Below are 11,837 nucleotides of genomic sequence, written 5' to 3' on the forward strand. Positions count from 1 at the left end.
ACACAGATGGCTAAAAACTCACCTCAGATTCTATTCAAGGCGATCGATTTAGCTGATTTCCGTAGTGGTTGCCTGTATCTTCAAATGTTCCTTCTTCTTCAGCTGTAATTGGATGCCGAAATAACAGTGTGATTGTGTGCTGCAGAGTGGGCGGGGCTTTAAGCTGCACATCCACAGACTCTGATTACAAATGTGATTACATTGCAGCGTCTACCTGGAACGTCACAGCGTGGAAGACGACAGAGATGCTAGTTTTAAATCTCTCCAACAGTCCAAAGGCTAAATGAGAGCATGGTGAAAAGTTTGGCAGGTAAATAAGGGGCGGGGCTTAATATTTAGCTCCACCCCAGGCGTTTTTTATACCAGCTAAAACGTTAGCCTGCTCATCGTTTGTGATTAGCTGCTTTTTCTGAGCAATAAAAATGGAATGAAATTTGATGCACTTTTTCAGTGTGTTATTTGGAAATATTGCATTCTCTGAGGATTCTGACCAGTAAGATGTTTTTAAATCCTTCACTGGGGGCCAGCGCAGATGGGAACTGATCGTGAGCAAGGCCAACCCTTGTGACTCAGATGGAGAAGACATAGTCCTTCAACCAGATACGGACTCTGAGCTGTCTTCAGGTTAGATTTCTCAAACTACCTATTTTCATTTCCTGCCTATCTCTTTATTCAGAACCAAACGAAAATTAATTTAAAATTGTTTATCTTGCAGATGAGGAGACTCCTCTACCAAAAAAAGAGAGCTCGGTTGGGGAGTTAGCTGACAGAGACCTCAAAAGATGGCACTGTGTGGTGTGAAAAACAAGTGGGGACATGTCTCCATATCACTCCAATAGAACCTTACGCCACAGCTGGAGAGCAAACGGCTAAGGCCAAACGATGTACCCGGAGTTGCCTTCAGAGCTTCCTCCGTTTTGTCACTCTGAACATGTTTCGAACCATTCAAGAATGGACTACTCCGCATGCACGTCACACGGAGCAGGTGGATTGGTTCTTGGATCTCCCTGAACTAATGGCACTTATTGCAGTCATTATCTTGCAGGGGGTGACCAAGGTTCCTTCACTACTTGACAGCTGGTCAGCAAACCTGGCAAACCCAAGGATCATTGAAACTATGGCCCGATACCGCTTCCAAGACATCATGCAACACTTACGCTTTGATGACATGTTCACATGCAGTGAGCGAGCGGAGACCAATAAGTTTGCTGCAATCTCCGATGTGTGAGGATCGTTTGTCACCAACTGCATCGCATCCTACAACCCTGGTCAACACATCACTATTGATGAACAGCTTTTCCCATCAAAGACTCGCTGCTGTTTCCTACAATACATTGCAACAAAACCGGACAAGTTTGGCAACATGTTTTGGGTGGCTTGCGACTTAAAATCAAAGTACATCTGTGTTGTGATTCTTAATCAACGAATAATTTGTAAGCTTCACTTACTTTTTGGATTCTTCAACAAAATTCGTAAATATGGAAATATTTACCAATTTTATTACGTAATTAGGATATCTGGAGATATCCTCGGGGCACCACCCCTTTAACAGGGGAACAATGAATCCACACCTCTTATCAATCTTGTCTAAACTTTCCGTGAAATCGTAACGAGCTGCAGTTAATTTATATCAACACAAACAAATCATCTGAGACAAAATCTTAATTGGCAATGACCTTTATTAACGAATATATTCACTTCAGCTCCTTCTAAAGTGTCTAGCCAATCAACATCAACCAACTTATTTTATCAAACAAATAAGTAATTATGAAATAATAATGATAATGTGAAATGATGATCTGATAGGCGGGGTAACAGGATGGAGGTAGTTGAAAACCCAAAATGGCTGACTCCTGGGATCAAACCACTTGTGGAATGTGTGTGTGTGTGTGTGTGTGTGTGTGTGTTTAACTTGTCTTCTCTCCCCACCACACTGAAAACCAGTGTGTGTGGGAGGTGTGTAAGTTTTCTCAAACTTTCAGTCAGTGGCTTAACTTTCATGCACAGTAACTTAAACCAAACTTCAAAACCACTTCACAAAGATCAATAAACACAACAAAAGATCACTCAAAGGCAAATTAAATATCTAACGATCTGTTTTATGCTGTGGCCACAGCTCAAAACAACTTAGATATTACAATGAAAGGAAAGATCTTACTTTGAGATGATTTCGATGACGTATTTGGTACGGGAAATAGAAAGACCGTTTTTCTAATTTGAAGCGATCAACGCGGCCGAACGCTCCTTCTGAACTATAAGAGAACGGAAGAAAAAGTGAGAGAGAGAAAAAACTTTGAACGAACGAACAGCGAGGCGTCCCTCAGTGTTCAATCGGCGTTCTCCGTTGCTTCCAGTAGTTCGGTGTTCCGTCCACTTCAGCAGCTAGACCTCGTGCACATGCTGTCCGGAGCCGTAGCAACCGAGTGCGTCTTCACGCCAGTTGAACTGGAACAAAAGACAGATAAGTTTCGTTCTGTCTCCCTTTTATAGACTCGGCTGTCCGGCGGGCTGGACTCTGTGAGGGTGTGCTCATGCGTGGAACTTGTTTTCCGGGGTGACATCATCACGTTGCTTCCGGTAGCAGGGAATCATGGGACATGAAGTTGTTGCTGGCGCTGATTTTTAATATGCCTTTTATTCACGCTCCAGGGTGTTTTTGGCACAGTCTTTTGGAGAAATTACTGCATAGTAATTTTCTCACGAGGGCAGACCCTCAACATCTGCAATGTCCTCCCATATCTTGGCAAGGACCCTCGTCGTCCCAGCGGGGAGAGGCTGTCTTGAGAGTGTAGTGATGAGGCTAATGGAACCATTCATGGACAAGGGCAGAACTGTAACCACGGACAATCTCTCTACAGCTGCTCTGGATGACAGGCATCCTCTTCTGAATGACTGATTTGTTGGCGTTCATCTGTGATGTTCGGCATGTTTTCAGCTAAACAGCAAACAGAGAGAGTGCTGATGGATGCTGAGACCCAGGAGGAGGACGGTCTGGCTGCTGGCACAGCTCTGCACACAGGCTCAGAGGCAACAAAAGGTCATTTGAGACGAGATGGTGTGTGTCCTTTCTGTGCATCACAGAGCCTGGAGAAGTGTGTGTGTGTGCGCATGTGTGTGTTTTCCTGCTCAGTTCTGCCTTCCTCTACTCTTAGAATGTTCTTCCCTTTGGTCTACTTAGAAGGTTAGCTGGTGTTTAGTTAGCTCCCTGTTCCAAGACCCTCTGACACACACGCAGACACACACACTCACACACACAGCCAGGAGGTGTGTGCCACTGTGGGTATTGTGGGAGACCAGAGCAGACCAGTTCAGAGCGGTGTTAATCCAGTAAAGAAGTCTGCATGAGCGAGATAACTACTCTGAGCAGCTCCGGTACTTCAGACTGAGAGCGAAGCTGCAAATGCGTCTGTGATATTTTTGCACCATCAGTCGTGGAACATGACAGCGGCTTTCATTTTCTTTGACTCCCCCTCTCCTGCTATCTTTAGCAGCTCTCTCTTCTCTTCCTGTATTTAACTCCTTTTCTTCTCTATTTCTGGACATCAGTCCTCTTTTTTTGCACCTGTCATTTTCCACTCAGATCACGTTGTTTCCGGTTTCCATCCCTCTGACAGGGTTCAGCACGCAGCGATATCTGATTACGTAATTCCTTCATGAGATAGATATGAGGATCACTGGTGTCGGCCCTCTGAAACAGATTTTCAGCAGTGCTTGACCACCAGGGATAGTGAAAGCCAATGATTTTGTATCCACCAGAGAAATGGAAAGTGTTGGCCAGTTTGTTCTGAATAATTATCTGGTGAGGCCAGTCTATCTTTACCACACAGCACTCGTCCACAAACTGTTGCAGACTGAGCAGGAAGCTTCAGACAGCAGGACGATGCAAGCTGACACTCAACACAAACAAAAGGAATTCACATGTTTCACGGAAGAATTCTGAACCAGGATCATCAAATGATGGAGCTTTTGATCCAGTCTCAGATGATCCGTTGCCACTCAGAGCGTGCCATGTGTTACTAACCTATCTAGAATCTCTAAAGTTCATTGAAAATTAAATAAAATTATTAAACCCATGTTAAGAGTCCTGGTTCTTCCATGCGTATCATTACTTAACCGTTATGCACTGGTTCTGGCCCCGCGTGTGGTGTTTCAGGGGCGGCGTTAGGCCCGGCTACTTGGGCTGAAGCCCCGGATCTAAATCGCGGAAGTAACATGCAGTACCAAAGTCCAACAGAGAGGGAGCAGCTGGCAGTAGTTTGTATACAGCCTGCCTGAGCCTCCACCACAGAAGAAGAAGCCCTTCAGCAGCTGGCTTCTTCTACACTCTCTGCCTGAAACGCATGAGTGAAGATGGACATAAGGATGTTTTTTAGACCAAAAGTACAACGACAGAACCCCAGCTTTGATGAGACTGGTGCTGACTCAGGTTTGTGGGTCTTATTTGAAAATATTTGTTGTGCTGCTGGTTTGCCTAAAGTTAGCTTATCAGGTAAAGTTGTTGGAGAAAGAAAGGGAATATTTACTATCATCTCACACTAAACACTAACAGGAACAATACTCTGCCCTGAAAATGCTTAATATGTAGCTTCAGATTAAAAATTATGTGGTACAAGACATATATGATGTTGACTAGTGCGTGTCACGTGTGTGTGTGCGCGCGCACGTGTGTGTGTGTGTTAAGCTCCGGATCTTCTTCAGTCCTAAATCCACCCCTGCAGCTACTGCTGCGGGACTAAATGTCACAAGCAGCTTTAAAATGTTTGAGGAACCTCTTTAAATTCCCCCAGAAGAATTAAGGACAAGCAGAAACAAAACTTGAAAGTTAAAGAAGATGGTGCAACAAAAACAAAATCATGTCAGCTGCTTCCTCTGCTCTTCCAAAGGAATCATAAATAGACCAACTTGTGCAGGCTGTGTAGAGGAGCTGCCCTTCCTGCTGGGTTACATAAAACATAATGAATCCAGCATCCAGAGAAGAGGGAGGCTCATTATGAAGGCACAGTGTCTCAGATTCAATTAGACCACCAGCTACATGGTAACTTCATGTGTCATCACACTTTTAACACCAGAATGTTTCCAAGGCTCAAAGGACTGCGGCTCTGAGGCACCATCTAGTGGTAGACTGTGGTACTGCGTATGAAACAACAGCAGCGATAACATAAATCCTGATTTCGTCTTCAGAATCACTTTTGTCGAAGCTTAAAGTGACTTTTTTGTTCTTTGTCTCCCAGAACCTGCAGCTTTCTCTGAGAATCATTTCTCATGCATGGTGGCGCAGCGCTTAGCACTGTTGCCTCGCAGCACGAAGGCTGTAGGTTCAAAACTCGGCCGCGGCCTTTCTGCGTGGAGTTGCGTGTTCTCCCCATGCATGCGTGGGTTTCCTCCGGGTACTTCGGTTTCCCCCACAGATCACAACATGCCCTATAGGTTATAAATTGTGAGTCGCTTTGGATAAAAGCTTCTGCCAAATACAAATAAACATAAACATTTCTTTTTCTGTCCCTCTCACCCATGTTGTCTGCAGTTGTTCAGAGCGATCAGACCCTAATGAGCACTAATAGCTCCAAACTTTACTTCACAGGCTGCTCCAGAATAAAACTGGCAGTGTTAGCTGTGTGCATGAGCAGGTAGCAGGAGAAACGACTGGACTTGTCAGAGACTTGTGACCCTAACTACTGCTGGTTCAGTAAACAAACACAGCTCACATAGAGCCTTTGATAATGCTGGATCTAATTGTAATTACTAGATTCCATCTTTAATGCTAATCATGTTGACGGTCTTTATTTTCAGAGCTGATCTGGTTTCTGCAGATCCTCTAAAGGCCCTTCACAGTGGGGCCCTGACCTCGATGGGTCAGGTGATACTGATGCAATCTGCAAACCTGGTTTTACAAATAATTTATTGACAGCTCTAGGAATCAAAAGCTCTGTTAAACAATGACTTCTGTTTGGATCAGGACTCTCCAGGCTGTGCGTGGTCTCCGGAACCCCCAGAGAGACTCCGTTACGCCACCAGGGACAGGATGAGGTCCGATAGCCGTTTTAACGTCTCTGTGTGTATCAGGATGAGCAGCTACAGCTGTCAGGAGCGCAGTCAGACCCTCCTCCAGCAGGAAGCTGTAAGGTGAAGCTGGACGTTGAGTGAGTGAGAAGAGATGACTAGAGGCCACATTCAAATGACTTGATACAATCACATGCACAAGGTTTCCTTGGAGTCAAGCCTCCCCCAGTCTGATTGCTTCATGCTATAGATCGTTGGAAAGCTGCTTTTATGTACTTTTAGGAACCGTTGGAATTATTTGAATCTGATCAGCCATTCAAAAGTTATAAAATGGAGCATTTTGGATGACAAACTCAGCACGTCTCTGAATCTGTGTTGTGATTCGTTGCGCTCAAGACAGAGAATCCCGGTGGCTACCGTAATGTATTGTAAATGCACGAAAAGCCCCATTTTTAATCTTTTCAGCACTTTTAGAATTTTAATGATATCTTGAACGGTTCAGGAATAATGGTAACGAGAAGTATGTCCAATCCTGTGTGCGGCGACAGGTTGGTAAAAAGAATATTGTGGCATTAACAGAGGGGTGCCGGTGGTCAGGGCTAGGAGGCCCCCCAACACAAGGGGGCCCCAGGCGGCCGCCTACCTATGCCTAATGGTAAAACCGCCTCTGCCCCAGCCAAGAGGCGTAGCCCCTTCAGTGTGGGTCTTCCTTTAGGTCTTCTCCCGGTTAGATGTTCCTGGAGAAGCTCACCAGGTGATGCCCGAGCCACCTCAACTGGCTCCTCTCAACGGGGAGGAGCATCAGATCTACTTTGAGCCCCTCCCTGATGACCAGGCTTCTCACCCTAAGGGAGAGCCAAGTCAACTTGGGAGAAAATGTATTTTTGGCCGCTTGTCTCCACAATTTTATTCTTTCGGTCACTGCCCAAAGCTCATGACCATTAGGTGAGGGCAGGAACGTAGGTCGACCAGTTAATCGAGAGCTTTGCCCTCTGGCTCAGCTCTCTCTTCACCACGACAGACCGGTACAATGCCCACATCACTGCTGACGCAGCACCAATCCGCCTATTGATCTTGCCCTCCAGCTTTCCCTCACTAGTGAACGAGACCCCGAGATACTTCAACTCCTCCACTTGAGGCAGGACTCATCACTGACCCAGAGAAAGCATTCTACTCGACCACCTGAGCCAATCAGTGAGAGCCGGTGATCATGTTCTGATGAAGCCAACAGGACCGTATCATCATATCTACAGGCCACCAAAATGGATCTCCTCACCACCTTGGCTGTGCCTAGAAATCCTGTCTATAAATGTTCTGAACGAAATCGGTGACAAAGTGCAGCGTTGGTGGAGTCCAACTCTCACTGGAACCGAGCCCGACTTACTGCTGGTGTTCTGTGGAAGAACCACACCTTGTCAGATTGGCATACCTATATTACAGGGCAAGCCAGTCTGACAGGCCATACTGATTTAGTTGTAATCCTACTCTGCACCCTAACTCTTAACCTAACCCCAGTGACATCATACCAGTCAGAGGAACATACCAGCAGATAATGTGCATGTACAGCGCATTATCTGTTGAACCTTCTGGAGGGTTCTGCTGGGGGTGTAAGCACTGAGAAGATCACCAATGTAAGATGGTGCCTGTCCATGTGAGGCCCTAACGACCAGAACCAGGATCTTGAAATGAACCCTGAAGTTCACTGGCAGCCAGTGAACCTGGAGGAGGAGTGTGGGGGTGGTGTGAGAATACTTTGACGATTTGGTCAGAAACCGATCACAGGCATTCTGGACCTCCTGCAGATGGTTCAGGGAGGTTTTGCTCAGACAAGTGAAAAGTGAGTGCACAGTCTCATCTCCTTCTCTCCCATCACTGTCATCAGCAAAAGGGTCTTCTGAGAAGTCCAAATGCCTGAGAGCATCAAGCTGACTAAAGAAAAACGGCAACCTGGCAGGAGACATATCCAGCTGCAACAGCCCATGGGCAGCTAAAGATCTCAAGGAGCTTTTGCATTTAAGAAGTGCGTTAAGATTTGTGACGGTGCTGGAGGAGATATCCAGAATTTCCGGGTGAGGGAACCAATATCCTCCAGGACTTCATTAGTTAGGTCTGTGTTAATGACGTAGAGTGCTCGAAGGCCCTGTAAGGAGCTGAAGCTTATGTGGACATCACCATCTCTTCAGAGAACCCCGGTCCAGATAGAATCCCCTGAGGGACAACTTCTGCAGGCTAGACCTCCACTCTGGGTTGGAGGCCAGGCCTGAGAGGACATCAGCCCCAGTTAGACCTCCAGACACCCAGGAGGCATCTAGTTCCAGCAGGCGGTGAGGGCAGAGGGCCAGGCGGAAAGCCTCTGCAGACAACGGACAGCCGTGGATGGAGGCTCGGCGCAGGCGGAGCTGTCCGGAAAATCCCAGCAGTTGTGTCATTTAGTTAACAGACATGCGGTAGGGTTAGGGTTAGGTCTGGGTTTAAGTGTAGTGGTATGAATGCCAGTGACCTTTTAACCTACAATTTTGTACAATGTAACGGAACAAAATGACTGTTTTTTCCCTCCTCTGACACAGAACTAGTCTGCATGAGATATGGTCTCAAGGTCTCATGCATTCCTTCTAACCTGCTTATTTTCAGCTCAACAGAAGAACGAAGAATGAACTCTTTTCTTTTAATTAATCAAAGAACTCTATTTTAATAAAGCTAATCCATCAAAGTTTTAGTCAATAAATAAGATGTGATCGATCTGTGAAATCAAAATATTAATTACTTTATTATAATCCTATAGAATATAATAAGTACTATGACTTTAAATGTTCCAACAGGACTGATTTCACGTAGCGTTAAAAGACATGACACATTACTTTCACTGATCCAATCAGAATCTTACAGATCTGACGGATGCGTGGTTCTGATGGTGTTTGGTCATTTTTCATTCGACAATAAACCAAAACATCCAAAGTATAAAACTATGCCACGTCAGCTCTAACGCCAGTTCAAAGTGTTCCAGAGAAAGTGACGGAGTGGCCGATCCTGATCTAAACTCTTAAACCGAAAGAACAACGAAAGCTGAAAATTTTGTTGCTATACCAACAGCGGCAACAGTTCCTTTCAGAATAAAAGCTTAACCATCAAGACCCAGGCTTGGGTCTCACCAGACGCCAACAACCTTTCGTGACCCGGAAGTAACTCACAGACTGGACTGATCGGAACCGCTGCTTTTCCTACCGGCTCGGTTCCAGAGAAGGTCAAGCTAGACCTCGACATTCCTGATCTAAAGGGGACTTCCTGAAGGGTAGGTAGACCGGCAAATGGTGTCTCATGTGTTTATGAACCTCCTAACCAAAGCTTAATGCAACGACATCACCTTCATTTCCCAACTAATCGCTTCTTCGGATTTGCTGGTTCTGATTAACATCACACATCATCCATTCACCGTCTCATCCACTTTAGTTACACCATACATTTAGTTTTAAAGTCAGTCTAGTTTAATTTGTTAGTAACACAATTCTTAACTTTTTAAACTTGACTCTCTCTCTTCTGTTGTCTCTGAGTGAATATGAAGCGGTTTTCTAATCCCTGCAATAAAAAGATCCAATCTTCTGGTTTAAATAACTCACAGATCTGTAAGGTGGATTTCAACAACAAAGTATTTACCGCTACTACAGATTAAGTTGTGACTTTACTTTTTTTGTCACCTAAATTTGGAGTTTAGTTTCAGTTTTCTCTACCGAATCGCCTGAATTCAGACACGTGAGAGTTTTCTAGTAGGAACGGCTCGTTTAAGCTCAGAGATCAGACATTCTCCTTCTGCTAGAAAGCAGAACTCATGGTTCAATTCAGTTTCAATTCAAGTTTATTTATATAGCGCCAAATCAAAACATGAGTCATCTCAAGGCACTGGTTCCATCAGTCACAGCAGGTGGCCCAGGTCCTGCAGCGCCAGACCATCACACTACCACCACCAGGTTAGTTTGACTCCAGACTAAATGGAACACACCTTCCTGATGCTTCTGCTTTGGTATCAGTCTTCAAATTATTTACCCAAAAGCCTTTGGGAACTGGTTCTGCTAGAAGTGTCTTCATATTAAAAGAGTTTTCCTCCACTTTCGCCTTGTACTGTACTTGGGTATACATGAAATGAAGATTAAATAGACTCTGGTCCCTCCACCACTTAGAGACAGACACATTTTACAGTACAAAGAATTTAATTGTAGTACTGAACTGGTGCTATGTGCTAAATAGAATTTATTCAAATTTTATTTTTAATCAGAGAACACATTTTTCTTTTACTGTTACCTTTAAAATCCCTGAAAATGGTAGAAATCGTTGGAGTTGCTTTCAACACCGTGGTAGAGCTGATCTCCAGACAGGTCGTTTGGTCAGACTGAAAAAGCACATATTAAATGTACGTGTACAGCAGTACTCAATCAGGACCTAGGACTCCAAAGTGCTTTACCCAACAGTCAGTTATTGATTACAGGGCAAACTCATGATGACCCACTGTTCCTCCATATGACCAGTGTAGAGAACCTGGCTAGGCTCTGTCAATTTATGTAGTGTTATGGTTTATGCTCTTTTATGAAAGAGGAACCATCCTACATATTAATGTGTGATATTAATTTGTAATAAATTAATAACCAAATTTTATAGTTTTAAGAAGACTCAAAGGTTGTTTTCATCGATAAACTGTCGATAATATCCATGGGTCTGTGTTTCAGTTCAATGAAGAGACAAGTTTGAAAGTTAAAAGTTTTAATTCTTCCTAACAAAGGAAGTGTAAGACTCTTTATTATGACTAGCTTCCAGCAGGTTTTCAGATGTTATGGTTTGCAGCAGACTCTTGCAGACTTCATGTCGGCAAAGGTCTCAATCTGTGGGTTAAAGTTCTGCGCGACCCAGATTTGACCCAGCCGGGCCAAATGAACCTTTGGCACAGAAAACCCATATTTCCTCTCGTTACACCAGCTTCTGTCTGACCTTTATTTCATAAAACACATTGTTACTGAAATGTGGGAAGTATCTGTAAATGATGACTAAACAGCTAAACCCTACCCAAACTCTGCTGGGGAGAGGGTCTGGAACATTCACTGCAGTATGAAATAGTTAATTAGCTCATTTCTGATATTCGGTTTAGTCAATCATCTGTCAGGCTGCATTTCAGAACAAAAAAAATATTTAGAAATATTTAAACGTGACAATCTTTCCGTTTGAAAAACATTATCATGTAAACATCATATTACAGTACTATTACTGCTTCAAAGATACTTTATTAATCCCAGAGGGAAATTAAAGTTTCAGTACACACAATTCTGAGATCAGACATACGTAGGCATAGACATAGACACATGACAAGAATTGGCGACTGTGGTCATTCGCAACCCGAGTCGCGCTACCGGAATAGATCAAGAGGGTTTAAATGAGGGGGAGGGAAAAAAAGGCACTTCAGAGTTACCCTCCACCAGGAGGGCAGCTTTGCTATGCAAAAAACACCTCAGACAGAAATGCAACAGACTTCAGACATTACACAACATAAGTGTCCACTAGGTGGAGAGGTAGGGTTGGGGACTATCCTCACATCAGTGCATGCAGCCACGATAAGCAGCGCTCGTCACCTCCGTTTGGACAGGGGAAGGAGGTATTTGGGTTAGAGAGCACAGTGACCCCTGGAAACGATTCAACGGCCTTCACCGGTCGCAGTCCCACCCAGGCTGGGATAGGGAGACAGAGTTGCCACGGCGATGGCAGCATCCCAAATTTCTTCGGGGTGGGTGTGTGTGTGTGTGTGTGTGTGTGGGGGGGGGGGGGGATCACTTCAGCCTCACAGGCTCAAGGGCGCCAGA

At 44.7% G+C, this 11,837-nt stretch overlaps 1 long non-coding RNA gene and 1 pseudogene across 1 annotated transcript; one reads left to right on the plus strand and one right to left on the minus strand.

Moving 5' to 3' along the window:
* The first annotated feature begins 102 nt into the window (after nt 1-102).
* Nucleotides 103-888, plus strand: LOC139061574 (uncharacterized). Its single transcript, XR_011515510.1, has 3 exons — nt 103-310; nt 533-624; nt 716-888. It is a non-coding gene; the product is annotated as an uncharacterized lncRNA (long non-coding RNA).
* A 6,515-nt stretch (nt 889-7,403) lies between these two features.
* On the minus strand, nt 7,404-8,617 carry LOC139061868 (protein zyg-11 homolog; annotated as a pseudogene).
* Nucleotides 8,618-11,837: the final 3,220 nt, after the last annotated feature.

Source organism: Nothobranchius furzeri, chromosome 11 (genome assembly GCF_043380555.1).
Source record: "Nothobranchius furzeri strain GRZ-AD chromosome 11, NfurGRZ-RIMD1, whole genome shotgun sequence".
Lineage (NCBI taxonomy): Eukaryota > Metazoa > Chordata > Actinopteri > Cyprinodontiformes > Nothobranchiidae > Nothobranchius > Nothobranchius furzeri.